We start from the raw sequence: 27,442 nt of genomic DNA on the forward strand, positions 1-27,442 counted from the left end.
TTGATAAACCAATATCCTCCCTTTTTTTCAAGTTGATCTATTCCTTTCCTTGTTCCATCACTATTTCCTTTCTTTGATTTACTCACTACTAATGTTATCACAGTGTAAAGAATTAAAGCAGGAGGGGAAAGATTAGAGTATGTAGAATTTTTTATTCTAAATTATAAAACCTATTGTTTGAGTGACTTCCATTTGAGCAATAGAAAAATCTCATTCTTTCTTACTAAATTGAAGTATGGTTGAGTAGAAAAAGCAAAAACTATGGATTCACAAAGGTTGGAATTAAATTTTAGCTCAACCAACTACTAAGCATAAAAATTTGAATAAGTATTTCTTGTGTTCTTAGTCTACCTCCTCATTGGAGCTAATAATATTATGCTTATTTTTTAATTAGTTAAAGATAATTTATATATTTAATTCAACTTCAAAAAGTGTATTGAATACTTACTATGGGTCTGGTACTTTTATAGGTTCTTAATCTATACCATGAACAAAAGTAGACAATTATCTCACTATTTGTGAAATTTGTCATTTGAAGAGAAAAGATAGAAAGTCAATAATTGATGTAATTAATAAATAAAGTATTCTTATAGTTTAAAGTGACTTAGAAAAAAAGAAAAAGTAGACTAGGTAAGAGATTTGGGAGTGTTGGGAATGGGACACTACAATTTTTAATACGCGATGTTGGGTAGGTATCATAGAGAAAGCGATAGAATCAAAGTAAGTAAGATAGACGGCTATGTGGGTCTCCCAGAAGAAAGACGACAGCCAGTAGAAAGCTTTGTATTTGAAGAACAAGCAGCAGTATGACAGGAGATAACTCATAGACATTATAGAGGTTACAGGTAATGTAGGGTCTTGCCTACAGAGAAGCACTCAATAAATGCAACTCTCATTGTGTTTATATAAGATATATTAAGCTTATCAACAGAAAACATATTATTCTGTAACCAATAAATAAACACAGCATTGTAGATATTTACTACTTAATGTATGTCAAGTATTGGACTGATTTCTAAAAAAAAAAAAAAACTTGTTTAATCCCCATGAAAGCTCTACATGAAAAATGTTATTCCCATATCTACTATACAGATAAAAAAACTGAGTTTCTAATAGATTAAAATAACTTGTCCAGGATCGAACTCTTATTAAGTAGCAGAGGTATTATCCATGACCTTAACATGATTCCTTTTTGTTTAATGTTAAATGCATGTATCACATCATTCCTATCTAAACCACTGGTCATGTCCTTCTGGTTTCCAGATTAGGCCTGTACTTTTACTTCTTATATGGGATCCTTTGAGCTCTCTATCATTATACCCTTTCCATAAAAGACATTTGGTGCTCTGGCTGTGGGAAATAAATTTTTCGCCTGCTCTCTTCTGTATCCCTCTCTTTCACTAGAAACTGAACTTAATTGTCCTCTAGCTATAATTAGCTCATTGTGCAGGGATTTTACTTTACATGTGGCTACTCAACAATTTTATGATTTCATTTCCTAAATCATGTATTTTAGGTATCTTTCTTTTTAGTGTTGATATTTTATAACCTCTCAAGGTATTCTTACTTTCATTAGCATTGATTTATTCATTAATTATCTTTTGGATATGTTTTTTTCCTCTGAATGATTTTACTCTTTCAAAAAGAATTATTAGTCTTTTGTTGAAATTTCTATTTAATAATATACAAATATATATTCAGATTTTAATGTTGGCAATATGAAAAAACTTGTTTTTCAGGGCCTCTATAAAATAATTATCTAGTGTTTAAATGATGTAAATACTACATTTTCTTTTTAAAAATTGTTTTTTCCTATTATCAAATTGATACTTTTAAAATTCACCATAAAAGGAACATAGTTCTAATATATCTTCTAAATCTAGAATGGCATTTGTTAATTAAAACTTATTTTTCCAAGGTCTATGTCTATAAAAAGAAATAATTTCCCCTTTTTCTTTTCTATTTCCATATAATATTCAATATCATAGTTTAATAGTTATATTCCCCCTAATTTCACTCCTCTTTTATAAAAAATATATATGCTAAACACAACAAAAGGTTTGAAACTTATTATCAGAGGATTCAAACTTTAATGAAGAATAAAGATCCGAAAATAATATACTTATCAAAAGTATATGTTTACTTTTGAGGACATTTAGGTAGCTGAATTTTCTACTTTTAATCTTCTTCTTTTAGCATAGTACAGACAAAAACAAATTTTTATTTCCTTAGGAAAGGTCAGTATGATTTTTCAGTATACTGAGACCTACACCCAGTGCAGCAGATTCAGAATCTACAGTTTTCAACACAGAAGTTTGTCATGCTTCCTCCCTAAAGTCAGTGTGCAAGATGTACAAGATCAAACAAAATTAGCTGCAAATCCTGACCTCCAATCAATGACTCATGAACCCACTGCTTGTTTCCCATGCAATGGTACCCAGCTATTTGAACCATTGACTAATATAACTGTCAGGGTTTAAGAAAATAAAAAGTTTACATGATACAATCCTCTTATAGGAAATTTGGAATTCTCAAAAATAAAGGAACTAGTAAAATCTATTTGTGACCTTACTCTTAAAACACTTTAAAAATGTTTGTCACATAAATGTGTCAACCAGCAATATTTGTTGAATATTTAGCAGGTGCAAGGTACTGAAGTATTCAATTAAACCATGGCAAATACTCATGATTTTTAAAAATATGAAGTATCAGCCAAAAAAAAAAAAATCTCCAAGACCATTTATAGTTCTCAAGAATAGAGTATACAAAAAATTACTTTTTGTAATTTTTATAATTTTGCTACCTGTAATGTTGGACTATATTAAAGCTAGGGCAGTGAGAGGTGAAAAAGCCAAGGCATTACTGAGATTAATCATTGAAAATTGAAGATCTAAAAAAGTAACTTAAATGTTCAATCAAATACTTTACCCAAAGGACAGGAATATCTATCATGTTACAAATGAGAAAGAAAGAAGTGACATATTGAATCAGGAAGAAAGGAACTTTTTATTAAAATAATTTTAACTATTTCATGCCATTCTAATCTATTATTCCTAATAGAACACTGAGAGTAAATCTTCAGGTATGAATAAATTAAAGCAACTACACAAATAAGAAACTTTGAAGTAATAGCTTATTATCTTTGCAAAAGATTTCTTTTTTAAATGTAAATATTTTATTTCAACATATCCTCTGCAGCCTATCACCATTTTTTTCTATGATTTTTTTAGCATCTTGAATTAAACAAGGGATATTCACAAGAGGTATTTGTTATTGCAAGTGGAATTTATTTTGGAAAAAAAAATCAGTATGGACTACAGGTAAAAATCCCACTGGATTTTGAAAAATAAACCAGCCACATTATTACAAAATATAACTAGTAGATGTGATTTTTCCCCCTAACTAAAATAAAGAGCTTCATTGTTTTTCTTCTACAACATTAGACTTTGTTTTGTTTACTTTGGTTGATATTTTACATGTCAGGAACTTCGCTTGACAAATTAAAATTTTTTAAGTTAAATAAATCTTATCGAATTTCACTTCTAATACTTACAAAAACTTATATATGAGCACTTCCCCTTTATATATTAGGAAACTAATGCTCATTGATTAACTGATTTATTCAATATTACTGAGTTAATATGTAGAATTAAAGAAATTTAAACTCCAGAGACTATGCTATTTCCATTATATGAACTTCCTAATTGCCACATGTTATATAAGAATGTAAAAATATGTAGTCAGTTGATAATGACTTCAACTTCATTTTTAGGCCAGCTCTTCATAAAGATAGCTAATCATTTACATTTTCTAAAACAATATCTTGGAATGAAATGAGCTTATCTTCTTAATTCTCTGACTGGCAATGATTACAGGCTCCATTTAGAGCCTCTTGACTTACAGAAGCAGGAATGTACTCGACCACTTCCTTGTCCGTGGATAAGGTTGAGGATAAAGTTATAAGGATTCTGTAGCTACTGGGAACTTGAAGGATCAACTCATCTGCACTTGGCACATGCAGAATTCTTTTTTTCAACATCAAAGGTGAAGTCTAAGTAGAACAAAGTTAGCTGAATGATGAGAAAAGGAAAAATAATACAGTGAGCAGAGAAAATAAAGGAAGTCAAAGAATTAGATCACTAACAAGTTATGGGGAGCAATGGAGAGAAAGAAGTCAAGTACATGAGAGAAATAGTAGTGCCAAATCAGTGTACAAAAAGAAGGGAGAGAAAAGAACCATTTCGTGAGTAGATATATCTAGTTTTAAACACATTGAGTGTTTGGTGAATATGGGAACACACACTTATGTTTTATTGCTTTTAAGAAGCATATTTTTCACATTTTAATATTTATAAAATCCAAATGCATGGCACAAGCAGAAGAGTCTTATAATTGCCGATGGGCTTTCTTTCTTGATTGTATGTAAAGTATTGGTGCATATTGCAGAGAATAGTAGTTTAAATTGGATGAAATATGATATGCCATGGATTTCAGTCTCATCTTAAATCATTCATAGCCAACTTCTATCCATTAAACATCATTTGTGATATCTTTAGTGAACTTCAAGCTCTCCTTACCCTGAAACCAATTCCAAAATTCAGACCGCACAGCACATTCTAAGTTATGATTAGAATCCCAAAACAGATATGCTCTGATCTTGCTGTTTAAAGGGGAGTGATTTAGAGCCACATTAACATTTTAAAATTCTCTCTCTCTAAATCTCCACCATGTGTCTGGAAAAGCAAAGGATATTATTACCTGAGAAATTGTTCAAGTACCTTGCCATGAATACACCATATCTTACAGGCAGAGCCAGGGTAAGGATCAATGTCTTCTTGACTGCCTCCTGCACCAATCAGCAGTATTCTGAAACTGTGCACACCACTTACATCATGACTGCTTGGATTCAGAGCAAATGTCCCCTAGATTTCTTTACATTACTTCTTGCCAATGTATTTTTTAAAAGAACCAAGCAAAAACTCTGAGTAATTTTCAAAATGGCCTTCTTATCTAGTGACTTCGTGAGACCTCATGCTAATAAGGAGCTTAAGGGTGATAAACTAACATAAAATATATCCCAGACTCAGTCTCTCGTGAGATTCCAGAAAATGTGCTTAGTTAAAGATTAAAGCTTCGGCTGGAATTTTATGCTTGAATTTTTGTGAGTCTTCTTGTAATCAGAATGAGTAATGTTTTTTCAATGAGCAGAAAGTTACTTGATAACTAAGATAAGTTACTCATAGTTTCATTATAGCAATAAGTTAAATAAAGAATGTGTGTGTGTGTGTGTGTGTGTGTGTGTGTGTGTGTGTGTGTGTATGTGTGTCTGTGTGAGAGTGTACATTACTATGGGTACAAATAAGGAAAAGATGCAAGACACATTTCCTATCATCAAGTGGTGGACACACATATAAACATCCTCTTTCAATTGAATGAGGAGAAAGCAGAAAAATAAGCATTATGCTTTGAGAATACAAAAGCATAAAAGATTTAATCTAAAGGTAAGAGAGTTTTAGAGAAGAAGGTGTAGTTGAGATATGCTTGATAGGTGGGTGATTAGGGGAGGACATTACAGGCTGAAGAATTAGGTGCAGACACCTGGAAGCATATTATGTGTCCAAGTAATGACAACAGTCCTCTGTGTTTGGAGTACAAGACCTAAAGAAAGCTGTAGTGAGGAATGAAGCTTCAAAGACAGTTTACGTAGTTAGGTCCAGACAACTGGCTGTACTAAGTTTTTTGTTTTTTATTTTGAAGGGAATGAAGACAATATTAAAGGGTTCTGAAGAATGGGGAATTATGACTGGACCCATGCAAAGCTTTTACATTGAAGAAGACCTCAAATGTACAGTCTTACATCACTCCACAAATGAGAAGTATGGTCCAGAAAAAGGGATAATTAGTGCTAGTCTTGTTCCGCACACTAACCTACTGTTTGAGAAATAACAAATTTGCCTTAATAGTACTTTATTACTGAACAAAATGTACAAGGTTTCCAAATGAACAAGAAGTATTTCAATGTCCTAATATTCAGCTACATAAACAGACAAAATATTCTTAAGTTAGAGTCACTAAGATGTCCCTATAACAAACAAACAAACAAAAACTCTCATAATATAACTCTCACATGTCATGATATATTGGAGGCATGGGATTCTACACGGGGTAATTGGAGGGATCAGTTTATCCCTGGTCCCCACCCTCCTGTTCACATTCTAATGAGAGAGTCAGGAGATAATCTATCTATACCTCTACCTCTACCTCTACCTCTACCTCTACCTATACCTATACACCTATACCTATATACCTATACCTATACATCTATACCTATACTTATACCTAAACCTACATCTATCTATCTATCTATCTATCTATCTATCTATCTATCTATCTATCATCTATTTATCTAAATATTACCTATCACAGTAACTTATCTGAGGGAAAAAGTGGTAAATATACTAATTTTCTAAGCCTGTATTTGAAAACAAAGTGCACGTGTATAAATTTAGTATGAGAGATGGCTGAGTTGAGGAAGAAGATAATTTGTGTTTTACTTCTCTTTTGACTACTTGTTTTAACAATTTTGTATTGTCCATCATTCTTAATTTAAAATATCTTTTTTTTCTAATTGAGTCAAATCACTGAAAAAATACATAGTTCATAAGAGTGTGAACATAAGAGTGCAAATTTTCAGTAATACAGCATCATTAAGTCTGATATAAACCTGATTTTGTCCTATTGGAAAATAAATACAGGGTCATGTTAATCAGCTTAGGTTGCCAAAACAAGACATCATAGACTGGGTAGCTTAAACAACAGAAATTTATTTTTTCACAAATTTTTAGGGTGGAAGTCAGAGATTAGAATGCCAGCGTGGTCGCATCCTGGTGAGAGGCCACTTTTCCCAGCTTGCGGATGGCTAGCTTCTCACTGTGTGTTTTTCCTCCATGAGTGTGCATAAGTTCTTTTAAAGCCACTAATCCTATCAAATGAGGACCACACTTTTTTGAATTCATTTAACTATAATTATCTTCAAAAAGCCTTATTTCCAAATGTAGTTACAATAGGGGTGAGGGCTTCAACATATGAATTTTGGGAAGAAACAATTTAGTTCTTAACAGGTTATTATAGAAAATTTGCAACATAGAATAACATAAAGAACATACCATAATTTTTCATCTTTCCTCTCAAAAATAAACACTTTAACCTTTATCGATTGATAGTTATTAATAGTTTTATAATACCTGACATAATTTTTCCTTTTAACTATCAGAGAAATTGAAAAAAATATATTAGTAGTATAGTTAAAAAAAAACAAAAACAAAAACCCTGAAAATAAAACTAAGGAAGTCAGGCATATAGATGAATGATATATGTTTATTCATTCATTGATTCATTCATTCACTTAGGATTCATTGTGTGTCAGGATCCATTTCTGCCATTTTGGCAACAAATGGGCAGGAATTAAACAAATAGTTACAGTTTAACATAAATTTATAAATTTAATGAAAGAAAAATGCAGTATATGGTTAACTAGATTAAAGTAATCTTGTATGTGAGGGTAAAAAAGACAGAAGAAGAGGTCAGAAAATTCTCTTTAATAAGAAATACTGTTAATTTATTGAGGATTATTTGTATGGGATGGATGTATAATTCTATTCTTGCTGCTTTCATGTTTTCTTTCTTTTCGGCTTTTGAAAATTTGACTGTGATATGTCTTGGTGTGGATGTCTTTGAAATGTTTCTACTAGAAGTTCATTGAGCTTCTTCTATGTAGTCTAATGTGTTTTAACAAATTTGGGATGCTTCTGGTCATTATTTCATCAAGTATGCTTTGTATTCCTCTCTCTTTTTTCTCTTCTCTGGGATTCTGGTTACATATATGTCGGTATGTACAATGGGAGTATCCTCAGATTTGGTAGGCTCTGTTCATTTTTCTTTATTTGTTTTCCTTTCTATTTCTCAGACCAGATAAGCTCTATTGATATATCTTTAAGTTTACTGATTCTTTCTTCTGCAAGTTTAAAACTAATGCTGAGCCCCTTTATAGAGATTTCATTTCAGTTATTGTACTTTCCAACCTCAGAATATTTGTTTGGTTCTTTTTATAATTCCCGGCTCTATTAGTATTCTCAATTTGATTTTTTAAAAACATATATGAATTTCTTTAGTTCTTTAAACATAATTATAATAACTGATTTAATATCTTTGTCTAGCATGTCCAAAGTCTGGCATCTATAGGGAGAGTTTCTATTGATTGTTTTCTTCCTATGTATAATTCATATTTTCCTGTTTCTTTAAAGTCATTCAATTTCTTTTTGCTAAAAATTAGACATTTTAGATAATGTGATGTGGCGACTATAAAAATCGAATTCCTCTCTCCTCAGTGTCTGTTGTTATTTATTTATTTTTTTTTTGGTTAGTGACTATCTCAAACTACTTCTATAAAGTCTGTATTTCATGTGACATATGCAAAGGCCTTGAGGGAAGAAAGAGCCTAGTGCCTAAGAGAAACTTAGGGAAGATTTATGAAGTTGGAAGATTTATGAAGTTGGAGAAGGTCACAAAAATAATTTCGTACATTACAACAAATTATTACAGGTAATGACTAATGAGTAATTAATGAATAACATAAATGGATTTTATATTTTATTAGTTAGACATGGCCTTCTATAATACAGGCCATAAATAGTAATGGCTTAGAAAACAATAATAGCAAAACATAGCTAAAATGTATTGAACACTATTTCAGTACTGACTTATGTATATTTTTGCAATGTCCTGTAAGATAGGTACTATTATTAGCCCTATTTTTCGGGTAAAAAACCAAAGTTATAGACAGGGTAAAGAGTTTTCATGGCTCACAGAGTTATTAAATGGAAAAGAAAGATTTGAAATACAGGCAGTTTGGTTTTGGAGTCTGTACTCTTAACTACTATACTATACTACTTACAAGTGAAGAATAAATTAACATGAAGAAAATGGATAATTGTATAGTGGAACATGTTATTTTGAAGATAGGATTGTTAGGAATTGGGGCTAAATCTACTAGAAATATAAAGGAGAGGAAATAGTTATTCCATATTCCTGGAATAAATTACTTAAATAAATAAAGATACTAAATGGTAAATGTTGGAAGATAAATAGTTTTGAGAAAAGAGGAAATTTAGAATTTAGTTTGAGACATGTGCAAATATCCATATGTAATATTGTATATACTTATTTATGTAGAAATATCAAATGGGCATTTAGAATGTGGATCTTAGAGTTTAGCGGACCAATATGGGTTGGCGGCATAAATGTGTGACTGGGAATATATTTGAGGTCATGGCAGCAGATAAGATGGTTTAGTAAATAAGAAGGAGCGAGAAACTTGATGATCCTAAAGTGTGTCAATGTTTAGGTTTTGGGTGATGGTTTCTATAACACAAATACAGAGCAATTTCCTCTCTCCAATAAATAATGATTGACTCTTAGTTGCTATTAGTTCATTTGTAGAAAATGCATTGAGATTTAGAGTCGTTAATGGATTGTGTGGCGTATGGAATGTTAATCATCTTGATGAGATTTGTAAAAAAGATTAGAGATTCCCTAGATGGTTCCTGATACAATCGATCATTTAAAATAAGTAGGCAGTACTAATAAACCTACTAAGTTATATGTAGTGGGATCAAAAAGTAACAGAAAAGATTCATGTCTATTGAGGAAAGATTGGTTACATAGCTATCCTGAAATACCAGATTCTAAATTGAAGTTGTTTTTTGTTAGTTATACTTTTAGTAAAGTGCAAAAAGGAGAGGAGAAGGTAAGAACTATTGGCCAGAACTTTTCTAATTTTATGAAATCTATAAACTAACAAAACTAAGAATTTCAAAAAAACTCCAAGCAGAAATAATTATAAAGAAAATCACACACAAAAAAGTGTATCATAATAAAAAAACAATGATAATGAGAAAAGTTTAAAATCAACTGGGCGGGGTGAGGGGGCAAATTTTGTACATAGAAAAAGATAGGTATAACTACTGAATTGTCATAAGAAACTATGGTTTACACAGATAATGGAGTGAAAATTTTAAATTAGATAATTTACATTATATGATATTAATGCTTACAATAAAGGTACAGTAAGCAAGACAATGTAGCTTTGGCTTTTCTGAAATCAAAAACAAATGAAGACCAGCCTTGAAAATTCCCTGAGCAGACAAAACCAGCTTAGTCATACAAACAAAGCTTAATTTAGCTTATTTTGCAAGACTAACTTGACCTGGGTCATTTCTTGCTTATGCCTCTGGAAATCATAAATAAAATTGAACTGTTTCCCAAGGTCAATATGAAATAACCATCGAAAATTCTAATATTTCAACTAATTGCTCTAAAGAATAAATGGTCACTGCTTTCTCACTATATAAGCTGCTTATTGACAGCATAATCCCGAGCCTCATTTCAAGGTTCGTTGTGAGTGTTTTTGGTTCGTAAACTGTCATTTTGGTGTGTGCACAATAAACTTTTACTAATTACTACTTCAGTGATTCACTGGTTTTACTTTGACTATTTATGAACCTTTAACCATTTAAAGACAAACAACTAGAGTAGTTCAATAAAAGTAGACGCGTGCAAATACAGATGATTGATTTTCACTAATGTTTCCAAGGGAATTTAATAGAGAAAGGATAGTTTGCAACAACTGATGTTTTAAAAAAATGGATATCCATACACAAAAGAAAAGAACATTGCCTCTTTTATTACACCATATACAAATTTTACGTCCAAATAGATCACAGTCCTATACACAAAAGACAAGATATGAAACATTATAGAAAAATTGGGGTAATTTAAAAAAAAGTAAATTGATAATTTAGCCTTCATAAAATTAAATGGTAATTCTACTCTTCAAGAAACACTGTTTAGAAAATAAGAAGGTAAACCACTGACTGGGAGAAAATACTTGTAATAAATATATCTGATTAATGACTTTATACAAAATATGTAAGTATCATTTAAAACTCAATTATTAGAAAAAGTCAACCCAATAAAAATGAACAAAACATGTTAATAGATGCTTCACAAAATGAGATGTAAGAAAGGTCAAAAATATCATGAACTGATGTTCAATTTCAGTCATGAGGGAAGATGCAATTTAACACAAGAATGAAAAGACTCTACACGCTCTTTAGAATGTCTAAGATGAAACGACAGGCAAAACCCAAATACTGACAATATTGCAGAGCAACTAGAATTTTTTTACATTGCTAGTAAGATTGTAAAATTATACAAACATGTGGAAAACAGTTTGGCAATTTTTTATAAAGTTAAATATATACTTACCTTGAGACCCAGCCACTCCATTCCTGGTTGAAATGAAAGCATTTGTCCATGAAACATTTAAACATGAATCTTCACAGCACCTTTACTTGTCAGAAGTCCAAACTGTAAATAATATAAAATAAGTATTATATGAATAAACAAATAATGACATGTTCATACATAGAATAGTTCTCAGCAATAAAAAAAAAAAAATTAACTATTGATGACATGCAACAAAATGGATGATTTTTAGCAATATTATCCTGGGTGAAAGAAGCCAGACACAAATGAATGCATACTGCATGATTCCATTTATTTGAAAATCTAGCAAGGACAGATAGAATCATGATGACAAATGGAAAATCAGTAATTGCTATGAGTGGAGTAAAATGGACTGGAAGGGATTGTAAGGAAACACTTTGAGATGACAATAATCTTCTGCATATTTATTGTAGTAGTGGTTATACAAATGTATCAGCTTAACAAAATTCATGAGTATAATGTGTTGCAGTTTGGATATGTTTATAGAATTTGTAAAATAAACTGACATGGAGAGATTCAGAGAGTTGACCGAAGGGTGAAACAGCCATCTTGAAACATCTACATAGAATAGAATTAAAAAGTTACAAAATAGAAAGAAAAAGCCAGAGTTTAAGAGTTTAGTCAAGAAAATGAAGAAATTTAAAACTTTTCAGAAAAAGAGATGATTCTTAATATATGGAAAAATTTATGTCAATATTTCTCTGCTACGCTAAGTAAAAACTAAATCAGTAATATTTTTTTTATTAACATTTTGATAGCAAAGAACACTTTAGGTATTAAACGTTTATTCTTAGACAAAATATTTTCATTAGAGATATTGTGGGCAAAAAGATGGAATACATCCAATGTTTAAATAGCTTGAAAATTTGGCAGATCCTGGTTTTCTCTCTCTGTTATTATTTCATGGGATTTTCATATCAATCAGAATGTCTTTGGAAAAAAGAACATACCAATTTCTCTATATATGTTAGCAGGCTATTTCACTGTTATTGTCATAATATCAATTCCCAAAATACTACTAGCTCTGACATTTCACTATAATTTAAAATTTAATTTCAATGTTAAGAACAATGCCATGAAAATTTCATCCCTAGAATTCCCTTAATTAAAAAAAAAAAAAAAATGAAGCCATAGTGAACTAATTGGCTAAGAGAAGAAAAGAACAGACCAAGAGTTTACATACTTCAGAAGAAATAAGGAATTAACTCAAAATAAGGAAAATATAAACACTGGAAACAGATGGCCTTTATTAACTGGATATTGATGCACTACTTAAATTTAGATAACCTCATCAATTTATTTTCAGTTCTAAAGCTATTCTGATGTCTCTGTATCTATCCTGGTCCATTTTTACAGTATCTCCCTCATAAAATATCTTCATTTCCAATTCTTTTAAAGTAATTTTATTCTTCTAGCTGACTTTCCCGCCTGCCTTTGATGTTGCCAATATTTTCTTTCTACGACTTACCTTAATGTTAAATCCATGTATTCATTGGGCTTTCTCTTTTGCTCCCTTGAGCTTCTCTTTTCTACATTATTTTTCAATTTAAACTTCACCTCTTTAGGCGTTTCATTGTTTTTCCAATGCTTCATGAGTGCAAGTAATTTCACATAAACATAGTCTTTACTCTGGGATGTAAGCCTCACATTCTTTTTTTAACTTCTCAGAGTGGTCTAGACTAACCTGAATATAGCAAATACTTGATTATAACTAGTTATTGATAAACTACTATTATAAAAAAAAAGTCAACAAAAGATGAAATAACTCAAAACTAAACAATAATTACTGATGAACAAAGGTGAACTTTTTTTTTCTTTTCAGGGTATTTCCAGTTACCATAAAAATAAGATAGCCCTATTTTCATAGAGGAAGTACTGAATTTTTGAAGGATATATCTGAGCCTAAGTTTGATGACTAAGTCACTAAGAAATTTTTATGAGAAATTTTAATTTTTTTAATGTACTAAATTCCTTAGTATCCTCACATTTTACCTATTATAAAACCACTGATAGTTTTCCATGCTACAAAAATGTGTATTTTACACTTTTAAATTTTTTACATCACATTTTAATTAATATATAACACATTAAATTAACATAATAATTTCTAAATCATTATTCTATTATTGGTAATGTACCTTTTTTTTTAAACCTTCATTAAACAAAAATATACGTTGTATTTGCCTGCACTATCCCTTGCACTGGTAGGTATGGTAGTGAACAAGACAAAAATCTTTACCTTTATTGATTAGTACTGCATAAAGTTTTTGAATATGTCAAGGATTAGGGCTTTTTAAAATTCAATTTCCTGAGTTGTAATTTTACAAATAACTTTCTTTCTTGGGCAAAAATATTTTACTTCACTATGCCTCAGTTTTCTCATCTGTAAAATGGAAATAACAACACAAACTTCATATGTTTGCTCTGATGGTTCTGAAGACTAACAACCATAGAGCACTTAGGATGGAATAAATACTAAACAAAAACAAACAAACAAACAAAAATGATTAAAGAATTACTGAATCCAAAGGAGCTTCCCAGCGTCTGCTACAATTGTATTTATGTCACCTGGTCGCCAGCTTACTCTTCCACTTCTTTGCCACTGAACCTTCCGTGGAGACTCCCTGGCCTATTGTCCTAACCCAGTCCTTGATACCCCAATAAATCTGTATTTTTAAAAATAGGGAACATCTGCTACAAAATGTTTCCTCACCCAAAGTGTAACTATGGATCTCCCTCAATCTTTTCAGAAGGGCTGATGATAGATTTCAAGGTAATTTTCTGCCCAAATGTGTGATAAGAAATATTCAGCCACTGCTCTAGTTAAAGAAAAAAGAATGAATGTATGTATACAATTTTTTCATATCCTAGTAGATACATTACTGTGAAGCAAATGATTTACTATGACTTTAACATTATCTCCATCTTCTGGTTCTATTACCTATGCAGCTTTTATTTTTCTTTTTTAAAGAAATTGGTTTCTGTTGTTTATGGGAAATTATTATAAACTATAATGAAGAATTTTCCTGACACTCTCTTTTTTCTTTCATTCTTTCTTCCTCATACCCTCTTATATATAGGTCATTCTCCTAGTAATGGTCATTTTAAAATTATTTACTATCCATTTCTTATTTTAACACTTCCTTTAGATATTATTTAACATCAAAACACAGTACTTAAGATTTCTGTTTCTTTTTCTTTTTTCTTTTTCATTATTGGAACAGGGGTTTAAGTGCCATTCAGTTTCTATTTTGTATAATACAAATGCTAAAAGGCATTTTAGAACTAAAACAACTACTTCATTTTCCTTACATTTATTATTATAGGCTCCCTTAAACTCAGCAGTTTTAAAGCTTTATTTTTAAAGGCAAGTCACTCTAGATGGCAGGTGACTGTTATTTGGCACTGAAACAATGAACTGTGTCCCATTCTTCTCCATTCTTCTTTGAAATCTTTTTCTTTTTCTTTCTCTCTCTTTCCCTCCATCCCTCCCTCTTTCTCTCTGCCAGAAAATAGCCAATTGTGAAGGACCTATTTTTCTGTTTTTAGTTCCAAGTTCCCATCAATCATATAAGACCTGAAGGGAGGAAGCATCACGTGTGCACTAAGATGCTTACAGCCCAAAGCTGTGCTGTTGCTCTCTCTAGCAGTACCATCTGCTCGGAGCCAAGTTTAAAGCCAAGGGATTCCAGTAAACCCACGCGTCAAAAACTTCCCACTATGCAAGAATCATCCTAAAGGATCTGTGTGAAATGTGAGCCACACACTTCAAAAAGAAAGCAACAATGTTTGGAATAACACCACAGAATTCAAACAGAGCCTATTACAGAACTCACAAAGAGGCAGCTACACCAGGAGGTGGCACGCTCCAAAGAAAACTGCAAAAATTAAAGGGTTATGAAAAAAATAAAAATAAAAGCTAATCCAAATATTATCATTAAATAAATGTAAGCATAGGTTAATAATACTGAGTAAAAAAAATAAAAGGACTTTTTAAAGTTATGCAAATAGTTTAAGGTCTTTTTCAACAAAAGTTCTAGCTCCCTTATATTACTTAGAATATTTTAATCTGTAGTGATATTTAATTTTTAAAATATTTTAAAGGCATGCAATAGCATTAATTAAATAATTAAGAAGATAGTCAAAGATGAAAACTGATGTTAAAAAAGTCCTAAAACTACGAGATGTTCGTGCTGTAGGCTCAGGATCTTTAAATGAAGTAATAAAAATTTTATTCTCTTTGTTTAGAGCTACGAAATGCTTTCATTTTAATGATTTAAGATACCTTAAGTTCTTTATGTTTAAATGTATTTTACTTTGGAAACGAATAGAATTTATGTTACTAATCTGAGCTTAATATAAAAGAGCTTAAGATATATAAATGATTATTTACATCATATTTAATTGTGCCATACCCTTTTTTTTTCCCCTGAAAGTTTAATGTTGTAGTACAACAGTGGTGTGCACCTCTTATTTTTTTGTAATTATTTAACATTATCTTCATTAAGAGGACATTATCTTCTATAGAAAGCTTATGATGAAACTTGTGGGAAAAAAAAGGGTAAGTAATAGAGTTTCGGTAGAGGAGAGCAAATTAAAAAATCTTTCAATAAAACAGCAATGTGGAAATCATGAACAAGAAGGACTCCTAAGAAAAGAAAATCTAAAAGTAGGAAAGTCTCCTAAAGTTCAAGAATGAGGGGATATTTTAGTACTTGCAAAAAAGATTGACCAGGGATATGTGCTTTTTTGTTGTTTGTTTATTTTTGTTTTCTGATATGAGCGTTAAGAGTTGCTTCAGTTATAATTTTGCTGTGGGAAAAACATCACTCCAAATCTTATTGGCTTTAAGATGACATTTGTGATAATCACTCAGAACACTACACATTGACTAGGATTCACAAGGTGATTTTTACTCAGTGTCCTTCATGCAGATGTAGTGCAGGTGACAAAAATACTCTTTTGATTATGCCACTACTTAAAACAAACGTTGGTGCTATATGTTCTATGACACAAACGTTAACATTCTTGTTTAATTAAAGTATAGTTAATATAAAATATTATATTAGTTTCAGGTTTTCAACAGTTATTCAACATTAATATACCTAATAAAATGATCACTACACTGTCTAGTTACCATCTGTCATCTTACAAAGTTATTATAATATGAACAACTATATTCCCTGTGTTGTACATTACATCCCAATGACTTATTTATTTTATAATTGGAAATTTGTACCTCTTATTCTGTTTAGGTTGCTCCCATATCTAAGCCACTGCAAATAATGCTGCGGAACATAAGGGTGCATATATATTTTCATATTAGTGTTTTTATTTTCTTCAGAAATATACCTAGAAGTGGAATTGCTGGTCATATGGTATTTCTATTTTTAATTTTTTGAGGAACTTCTATATTCTTTTTCCAGAGGGTCCATATCAATTTGCAATCACACTAACAGTGTACAAAGACTTCCTTTTTTTCTACTTCCTCGCCAACACTTGTTATTTGTTGTCTTTTTCTGATAACAGCCATTTTAACAAATGTAGAGTGATATCTCACTGTGATTTTGATTTGTATTTTCCTGATAATTAGTAATGCTGAGAATGTTTTTATATGTCTAATGGACATCTGTATGTCTTTGGAAAAAATGTCTGTTTACATTTGTTCATTTTTAATTGGAATGTTTGTTTTTAGTTATTGAATTATATGAATTTATACATACATTTATACATATTTATACATTTTAGATATTGGCCCCTTCTCAGATACATGATTTGCAAATATTTCTTTTCCTCATTTAGTGGGTTGTCTTTTCATTTTGTTGATGCCTTCCTCTGCTGTGTCAAAGCTTTTAATTTGATGAATTTAATGTAATCCTTTTTTATTTTTAGATTTCTTTCTGTCACTAGATATTTGAATTACATGTAATCTTGCTTATTTATTTTTGTTTTTCTGCTTTTGCTTTTGGTATCAGATTAAACAAAATAAATGCTTTTTTAGCACTGGAATCCTTCATGTGCTTTAGAATTTTTTTTTTCTTTTTTGAGTGGAGAATTCTTTTTTTTTTTCTTCCTTTTATGCTCACCCCTTCTTAACAGTTGCCTCCATCACAATTACTTTCATCCCTGCCCTCCATAATATCAGTCATATGCCTAGCAGTACTCTTTTTTTTTTTTAATTCCAATCACAAACAGGAAGAATACATTCCTAACACCTGAATTCCAACCATAAGCAAGACTTTGAGAATGCTGTCTTGCCCTTAACACGTTTAATTCCTTTACCCACAGTAACCAAACTTCTAGCCACCAGGAAGCCAGAATCCTTCAGTATTATGGCTTTATCTTTACTTTTATGTTCTCTTTGTGCTCTACAAGATTATCTTTGTTTTTGAGACCAGTATGTTTTGTTTTGTTTTGTTTTCTTATTTGATATATCATTGACATGAGCGTGGGACAAAATCTATAGCAACATTTTGGAATCTTTAGAATTATCTAATATCTCTTCCTGTCACAATTCTGTATTTTAGTGTACACAGTCCTCCTTCAATATTAGAAGTATAAACCCATGTTCAGTTTTCATGCATTATGAATTCTCTGTATGGTCAATAGCTTATATATTTTAAAATTTTTTAACAGAACAGCATCTATAGAATAGACTAAATATTTGTTCATAATGATATGTTTAAGGAAAGTTTCCCACAGGAAAAAAAAAAATGGGGAAAGATGTACCTTGTAGGATTCCAAAAAAGTAAAAACAACTTTGAAGTCTATTCTTTCATTAATATTTTATACATTAAAGTACACAGTTAAATTCCATCTTACAGTGTTGTAGAGTAGTAATGAAAAAACAGCACCCAATAACAGACAACAGGAGGACACGTACAGTTTTCGAAAGAGAGCGAGTGCCAGGAAATATCTAAGAATAGCATTTTACTTAAAAATAGAGTTGCTAGTGGGTTTCTTGCTGCGATACATATAGACATCAGTGCAAAGGTGCTGGGTGTTTCTGGGAACATGGAGTCGAATGGGACTTATTACCACTAATACTGACAATTTCTCAATTTTGCTGAAAGCTACCTTGAGTTGGTTACAGTGCTTATGTCCTGGTTTATTTACCTGTTATAATTTATTTCCCTGTTACAATAACTATTACAATTATTATTTTTCCCTTAAGAAATTACACATATATTTGTCTTCTTTAAGGATTAAGAAAGAGGTTTAAATTCAATATGGAAAAAGAAAGATAATAGAAAGATAATAGAAACAATAATAGAGAATAAGAAATTAGCTACTACCCAAACATTACTCCTAACATCTACAGCACCTAAAGTATTTTTGGCAAGAACTTCCAGCATATGACCCATATCATTTTAGTTTTCTTTTCATGGCCTAATGAATTATATTGCAGCATCAAAATGTAAGCTTATTAAAATCATGGTTCTTCACTAGACAAAGTGCTCTTCCTGCTTTTTTACTTCTACATTTGGCTGTTATGTATTATGATTAACCTAAAAATTGTTCATTTAAAGATTATTGCATATTTAAAATGGAGGATTTATTTTACTGCAACTATATTTTCATGCTTATGTTTTTATTGCCACCAATTTTCAATCATTCAATAATCCCACTGTGGTTATTGAAATAAAAATAATTTAAAAGACAAGCTTTTCAACCACCTTCTTACCAGGGAGAGTAAGCTCTGCACAACTCCCAAACATAGATACCTACATTTACTGTACCTGAAAATTATTTCAAGCTTTTTAAAAAGTCATGACACAGATGAAAATAGAATCAATATGAAACAATATTTGAAAATACAATATTGGATTAAAATATAAAAAATTTTTCTACAGTAACAAATTATATGTTTTTATAAATCACTTTTATTAAAAGTTGTTTTAAAGATTTATAACATTTAATGTATCAGATACCTGTTTAAAATAGTATTAATTCAATTAATATAGTAAAACTTTTAAAATCAGGCTTTTCAAGAGGGAAATTTTAAAAATGTTGAAAACTTTGTTTAAAGGTTGTGACAGGACAGTTTGAGAAAAAGATTACATAATCTTAAATGTGTTATATGTCAGTTTGGGCCTAAGTACTAAGAAACGTGCCTACTGATAGCGTTCATCAGAAAAATCTGGCACCGGTCAGTAGACCTAAAGTAGGAATGAACAAAAGAGGCGAGAAAGACGTCAGAGCATGGCTACACTGCCGGGATTTGAATCACGGCTCTATTACTAACTAACTTTGAGAATTTGAATAAATTATTAAATTCTCTGTGCCTCAGTTTCAACACCTGTAAAATCAGAATGATGATAATAATGGTATTCCACCTCAGAGGACAAGCGAGCATTAAAACAAAGGCAGTGAATTAATATGTGTAAATTATTTATAAAAGTGCCTGAAATATTGTGTGCTCCCAAAAAGTGTTAGCTATTATAATTATTGTTTGTATAAATTATTAAAAAACATGAAATACTTATAGCAGCTTTGGAAGCCTTTATACTAGTTCCACTGTTGCCATCACAGCTCAAAACTTATTTGCATGTCTTTCTTTGAAACTGCTTTTAAGACTTACAGAACAAAAATACCACTTACATTGAATACTTAGCATATGTCAAATGAAGATATTATTTTTGTTACTGAGGATGAAAAATGAAAAGATGTAATTCCTGTCCTCAAAATGCTTATAGTCCAGTGAGAGAGATGGTATACACAGAGAACCACCACAGCACATCCTCTAGGTGTTTTATTACAGAATTTTTGACATTGAATCATAATTGAGAATTTACATGCATTTTTGAATCTTGTGATGAAGAACAAAAGTAACTCCATTTTGTGACAGGCCTCCATTTTAGCCAGTTCCTGGAAATTACTGTTTGACTATCACTATAGGAATGCTACCCCCCCACCTCCGCATACCAGATGCAGTTGACCAGTAGGAATGGCCCTGGAATTCCCCTTCTACTGTTTGCTAGTTAGACCTCCCTTGCAGGTACCTTCCCACCAATGTCTGTAAAGGTCAAATTTAACTTACTTACCAATCCTGCAAAGCCATGACCAGCCACCCCAGCCTGTGGTTTTTCCCTTTAAATATGTCTGTAAGATTAAGGAAGGGGCCCTTCTCCTGCACACTGCTTTGGCTGTGTGTAGAGTTGGGTCCGAGCTCGGTAATAAACTCCCTTGTGTGATTACATCAGCAGTCGTTTCCTTCGCGGCTCGTGGGGTTCTGAATCGGGGCATAACAGTGAGACTGAAATACGTACAGAACAGCATTGGAACTGGCTCCACATAAGTATCCAATAAATGACTGAAGAAAGATAGGCAATAATAAACATATATAAAGAGTGGAAATGTTGGTGGAAATTGTCAAAGCTTCATAAGAATGGATGACGTCTCCATTTGGTTTTGAAAGCTAAATAACAGTTTATGTGACAGGGAAATGTCAAATAATTATATGTGTCCAGAGAATTGTAAACAATTTGATATTGCTATGGTAAATACAAATATATATTATATTTAAAAGCCCTCTCAAGAAGTAGGAAAACTCCAAAGGAAGGTTATTTGGAGAAGAGAAAATAATAATGAAAGATCAAGGCCTTGAGATTTGAGGAGGGGAAGACAGACTGAGCAATTTAGGAATTACTATCTGCAAGATTTGGAGATGAATCGAATGGGGTAGGGTGTGTATGAGAGAGAAAACCCAGTGTAGTTTTAGATTTTAGTCTAGGGTGAAGTTTTGAATGACTACAGTGGTAACATCTCTACGTTTCGATGGTAAATCAAATTGTAAAAACTGCCAACAATGGCTCATTTTTAGAGCCATTATGGTGTGAATAAAGGGAATTGTCAAATTTCACAGTACTATTTTTATTGAATTCAGTAAAATGAAACTAATTTTCTTCTTTGGTAGATCCAATGGTTATGTATACATTTTCATTAGAAGAACTTCTAACATTTTATTTAATAGAAACATGGGAATTTGTGTAAAATTTTTATAGAGTTAATTTTAAAAATAGAATTATATTGAATAAGTAAATTCTTGTTTATTTAATATTGCCTTATGATTGCATTATCACATCTTATATTTTTCATCACTCAATGGCACTAGGAACTCAAGAATATGCTATAAGACCTTTGACTAACAAAGAACTACTCTTTGTCTTGCTTAATGCAGAGTTGCAAAATTCTGATAGAAATTAAGGGGACAATATATGTTATTTGTGTTGAGATGTTCATTTAGTCCTTTAGGAGATTTTATCTGAAGAACATAAGACTGCTGTGACCTAGGCTATCAGTCTTTCTACATAGCTCCTATATTACTATATTTCAGAAATAGTAATATGACAATTGTAAGTCATCTGATTTTCTAGCATAATTAGCAGAATCATTTTAAGGGTTCATAAGTCCTTCTTTGTTTAAATTTATTTCTTATTATACCTAAAATAAATTTTAAAATGCCTTTAGAATACTCTGGTACTTAAGTTTTCCAAAGTTTGTGCAGCTACATTGCTTGAATCTAATAGTACAAAAAGCTTTTTGAGGAGGTGGAAATGCTTCTAAAATTCAGAACAATTCAAGAAACATATTTTAAAATTTTGAAGTGCTAAAAATTACATTTACTATGTGTGTAAGAAGATAAATTCCAGTTTAGAATCTAAGCAAAAGACTTAGGTTCAATAATCTAAATTAAAGAATATTGACATTTTTATTCTACAATTATAATCATTGTCTTTATTAAAAATAAATGCTGATAGGTGCACCCAGTTACCAGAGATAATTCTTTAAACTTTATATTATGCAATGTATTCATATGCAACCCTTAACAGAGCTATATAATCAATACCCACTGCAGTTCCATTAGATACAATACAATTATCACAGGTATATTCAGTATATCAAAAGTTGTGTATACATTTTAAATCAAAAATATGATTTTTGATATTTGGTGAGGGAAGGTTGATTATTTGTTCTCAAGTTACTCTTAAATGACATTGTACGTCCCTAAAATGGGACTGTGAATCAATCTGTTTCATATTCTTTTTATTCAAATTTCAGTGATTTTTTTTTAAGCAATATTTTATGGAGCAGCTGTGGGGTCTGAGCTTCTTTTTGTCTTGAAAAAAATAAAGGCCTCATTTAGCTCCTGATGGAGCTATGAGCTACAATTTGTTTGTTAGTCTAATGTATCCATCCTTTGTATAGCTACTAACTCCAGACAGTCTGGTGACTCCGTTCCCTGGAAAACTATGTGAGAAGACAGTAGGTCACTGCTCCAGTCTGCCATTCAACAAAAGGAAGAGAGGTGTGAAGAAAATGTTTGTGTACATTAGAGATGCAATGACTATCACTATGTAATTAGCATAAGACAGAGGCTGGCCCATAACCACAGGAAGGATAAGAAATTTTACTGACAGCTAAATTGGAGCTATGTTAATCTGACAAAGATTGTGTAGAAAGGATGTTTGTATTTAGTTAACAGTGCCATACTATGTACGGTTTTCTTTATTGTTAGGCAATGTTCAAAAATCTCAATGAAAGCAGGCAGTGTCCTGATCTGTGTGGTGTGAAACCATGGTCAGTCGTAACCATGACTACCCTGTCATGGGAAGTCTGACAGATAATGGAATCCACTAATTATAACTTTATGACCCTACCCTATCTCTAGTTTACCAAATTCTTCACAGGATAATTGCATTAAATTTGTTTCTTAGTGAATGACTTTGAAACTATACAGCTGTCTTACAAATTTTATCAGAGGCGCTATGCAGCAGTTCTAGAAACCTCCCCAGGCCCCAGCCATGAGACAGTCTTTGGACTTTCCTCTTACCCGGATGTCTTTTCAAGCAGTACCACCTTCTTTCTAGGAGAAAGATTTACTTCACCCATTAATCATGTGTAATTGTTTCCATGTTACAGAGTTTTTAGTACATTCTCAATGATGTGATTTATTAAATTTTATGTTAAAAATGACTTAGTTATGCTCAGAGGCAGTAAAAGGCATGCACGGTGCATTCAGGAAATGCTACCTTGAGTTAAGGTGGTAATTACCTTACATACTCGAGTGATTTCTTCCATTTCAGAGTCATAATTCATAACCATTTTTATGACCCAATTTTAGGATACTTGGAATAAAAAGATGAACTTTTATTCATCTTATACTTTTCAAAGCTATGTACCTACATATCTGTTCATGGCTGAAGCAGGAGTGGTTGATTTATCATTATTAAATTGTAGATAGGAAGTTCACACTATGATTTTGCATCATGACTTTTGTTAAGTTGTCAGTTGGCAACTTCAATATCTCCAAAAGTAAGATTAACAGTAAGTCTGAATTATGAAGTAGCCATGAGACAAACTATATGTGAAGTGTTTTTAAATACCAAATTGTATATCTGGAATGTTAACAGCAGATAGTGGTGGAGGTAGTTAAAACATCATTATAGCTACAAAAAAAAAAAAAAATGATCAAGCAACAAAACCAGACACCATATAAAGACAAACTTAATTTAAACTTAAATATAAAATGCACCTTATAAAATTGTATCTAGAATAAAAATAATGTTACGTCAGAAATCATAAACCATAAATGTGATAATTTTTCAACTTTTGGTCTAAAATTGCATGTGACTTGCTATAGATGTAAGGTAAATCTTATTTTAATTTACTATACACATTTTAATTTACTATGTGGCATTTAACCCCTACTATCTTTCCAATAGTTTGATGTTACTTGAGAATTATGCCTTCAGACTTTTAGGGAGAGGCCTATATTAGATATACTAGTTTTACTAGATATACACTAGCAGTGAAGGTAATTAAATGCTTGAAGGTAAACATAAAAAAGGAGAGAAGTAACTTCAAAAAGAAGCTGCTAGTGACTGAACTGTGTGCCCCCCAAACTGATGATGTTGAATCCCTAACTCCTAATATGACTATATTTGCAGAGAGGGCTTTCAGGAGGTAATTAGGTTAAATGAGGTCAAAATGCGATAGTCCTAATCCAATAGGATTGATGTCCTTATATGAAAAATAGAGAGATCTCCCTCTCTCCATGTACATACAGAAGGAAATCCGTCTAAACACACTGCAAGTAGATGGCCATCTGCAAGCCAGGAAAAAAGTTTTCACCAGAACCTGAGCCTGCTGGTACCTTGATCTCAGGCTTCCAGGTCCCAAACTCTGAAAAAGTAAACTTCTGTTGTTTAAGCCTCATAGTCTCTAGTATTTTGTTACAGAAGCCCAAGGTAATACAGAAGCACAATATATAAATTATTCATTTATGTCTAAACAATTTTTATGTCATGAAAACTGTACAGTCCTACATTTGCAACTTATTTAAAAATGCTACTTTCATTACTGAAGATAGAGCAGAAATGCACAGCATAGATTATTATATCACTTTGTAACAAAAAATTTTCATACACATTTCAATACCAGCAGTCTTAGCCTATAAGAAGTAAGATTTTTATCCACTATCTTCTCAATCTTACTCAATCCTACTGTCACATATCTGAAAGATGAAATAGACACATATTATACATTAAATATTCTCAGTTATATGACACATCTTAGTGAGGACACTTATCGAGAATGTTTTTGAAGATTATTATTGTTTACTTTTCTTATTCTTTCCTAAATATATACAATGATCACAATGTATAAAAAGAAATAAGTAACAGTCTATAAAAGTGAAGAAGTTAAGGAAAATAAGAGTGCTATATGTAAGATAGAATATAACTGGTTTTCCATAAAGGAAATGTGGTATATATTTTTGATGATATTTTTGAATAATGCAATTTATTAAATTTATCATGTGGGCGAAGAATAAAGTCCCCTTTTAGGAGCAAGGAACTCTTTCCCACAGCTGCCTGGAATGCTCACTGCTGACAGAATACACACCATCATTTGCTGAGAATTATCCCCTACCAAATGAAACTATTTCACTAGAGGTCTTTTCCCTTCCAAGGGACAGTCCGTATCTGCTACTTGATGTGGGATACAAAGCCTTGACTCCTCCTTAAACTAGGAACATCTCTGATTGGCCATTTCATCTTCACACCCCCTCTTGGATAAGCTAATGACTTAGATGTATCAGATTTGGAATTCTCCATAATACTCAATTCTACTCCCTTCACTCCCTTAACAGGTGTGGGTACCCAGAGCACTCTTCGATAAATCTCTTGGGGCAAATTTTCATTTCAAGTGTCAATGTTTTTTTTCACTGAAACATATATATTTTATGAAAAATTATGGAAGGGGGACATTTTATATGTATCAAGTAAAATTTGTAAAAAGTCACCAGGGAATGGCGATGTTTGCAATTATTTAAGGGTAACTCATTGCCATGTTTTAAACGTTTGTGGGTAATGTTGCAATGTACTTCTTATATCCTCTTACAGGAATGCAGGGGATATTTTTCAAGCTACTGTGAGGGTTGTCATAAGATTATCCTTAACTTTTTCTTCGTTCCTTTCTTTTTTTATGAAATTTATTGGGGTGGCATTGGTTAACAAAATTATATAGATTTCAAGTATAGAATTCTGTATATTGCATTGCGCATTCATTACCCAAAGTCAAATTTCCTCCCATCACCAAATATTTGACCCCTTTTACCATTCTGCCTCTCCTTTCCCCATTTTCTTTCTGGTAACCACTAAACTGTTGTCTCTGTCTATGAGCTTTTGTTTGTCTTGTTTGTTTGTTACTTTCAGTTTTATATCCCAAATATCAGTGAAATCATATGGTTCTCAACTTTTCTTTCTGACTTATTTCATTTAGCACAGTTATCTCAAGATCCATCTATATTGTTGCAAATAACATTATTTCATTCATTTTTATGGGTGAGTAATTTCCCATTGTATATAAGTACATCTTCTTTATCTTACTGTCGAAAGACACTTAGGTTGTTTCCATTGTGAATTATCCTTAACTTTTAGCCATCTTTGGGCATTTCTTCAGATGAAGAAGACTGCCTCATCTGAAGTTATGCTTCTTTCTGAGGCAGCCTGCACCCAATGACAGATTACGTGAGTTAAAGGCAGCTATGAAACACCATCCCAGATTCGGAATTACCAGTGGGTTTGGGAAAGGGGTGAAAGAGTCTCCTTAGGCCAAGGACAACTCTCAGAAAGGAAAAGTACTCTATCCTGTCAGCATCCAGCACTCTAAGCAGCTGTCAGAATGAATTCCTGATGCTGAAGCAGGAATCTGGGCAAAGAATCACAATGTTTACTTCCCTGTGCCCATTCTCTCCCTTCACTTGCACATATATTTGTCCCGAGAGCTCTCACTAGTAAATGTCTTATACACTAAATTTTTCCCAGCCTTCTTTCAGGGAATGACAACCAGCAACGATATACTGTGTGTACATGCATGCGTGCATACGTGTGTGTGTGTGTGTGTGTGCGCGCGCGCACACGCTTGTGTGCATGTATTCACACTATATCAGCTGATTTCTATTCTGTTGCATATTTAATAGCTTACATTTCAAAAATCACCTTTTCTGCTTCTTTTATACCTTACAAGAATTATATTTTGCAGAATTCTATATGGCATTTTGTATAATTTATATTAGAGTTTATATATATATATTTTTTTGTTTTTCTATCCATCATGCACTTGGTTATAAGATAAACCTAATGCATATCAGTGGGAAACCTGCTCATGGAATGAATTATAATTCTGTCTTCAATTTTGTTATCTTACAAGTAGATAACTGAATAGTCCTCTCTCCCATGATAATTATGTTCCCTCAGTATCAAAAGTGTGGACTTAGTGAAATCATGGTTTCTTCCTCTTGGATCACTTGGCAAATGTATTTTGCTAATTTTTGTGATAATGGCAATGTAAACAAAGAACACATCTTCAGTTTATAAAGCTTTCGGGACTTGCAAGCTTTGAAGTAGGAATACAAGATGAAGGTGTTAAGTAGTGTGCTTGGTTTTTGCTGTTTTCTGTACCAGCACTACCATACTGCTGGGAGTTCCATATGGTGCATTACTCTTGCAACTTATTTCTCAGTTATCCAAGCAACCAATTTTGGGAAATCCTGTCTAGAAGAGAAATAAAATGATTCATATATCAGGTTGTC

At 31.8% G+C, this 27,442-nt stretch overlaps 1 long non-coding RNA gene across 2 annotated transcripts in view; it reads right to left on the minus strand.

The window, feature by feature from the left end:
- The window catches only part of LOC107505434, a 119,894-nt gene that overhangs the window by 13,392 nt on the left and 79,060 nt on the right, over window positions 1-27,442 (minus strand). Inside the window, exons 2-3 of one of the 2 annotated variants that reach the window (XR_001595709.2) lie at window positions 11,326-11,427; window positions 3,902-4,070 (exon numbers count right to left, since the gene is read on the minus strand). This is a non-coding gene — a long non-coding RNA (uncharacterized LOC107505434). Of the gene's footprint in view, window positions 1-3,901; window positions 4,071-4,758; window positions 5,007-11,325; window positions 11,428-27,442 lie in introns of those variants that run through there. The other variant, XR_004950733.1, reaches the window with a different exon arrangement.

The sequence above is a fragment of the Rousettus aegyptiacus genome, unplaced genomic scaffold (assembly GCF_014176215.1).
Source record: "Rousettus aegyptiacus isolate mRouAeg1 unplaced genomic scaffold, mRouAeg1.p scaffold_m13_p_1, whole genome shotgun sequence".
Lineage (NCBI taxonomy): Eukaryota > Metazoa > Chordata > Mammalia > Chiroptera > Pteropodidae > Rousettus > Rousettus aegyptiacus.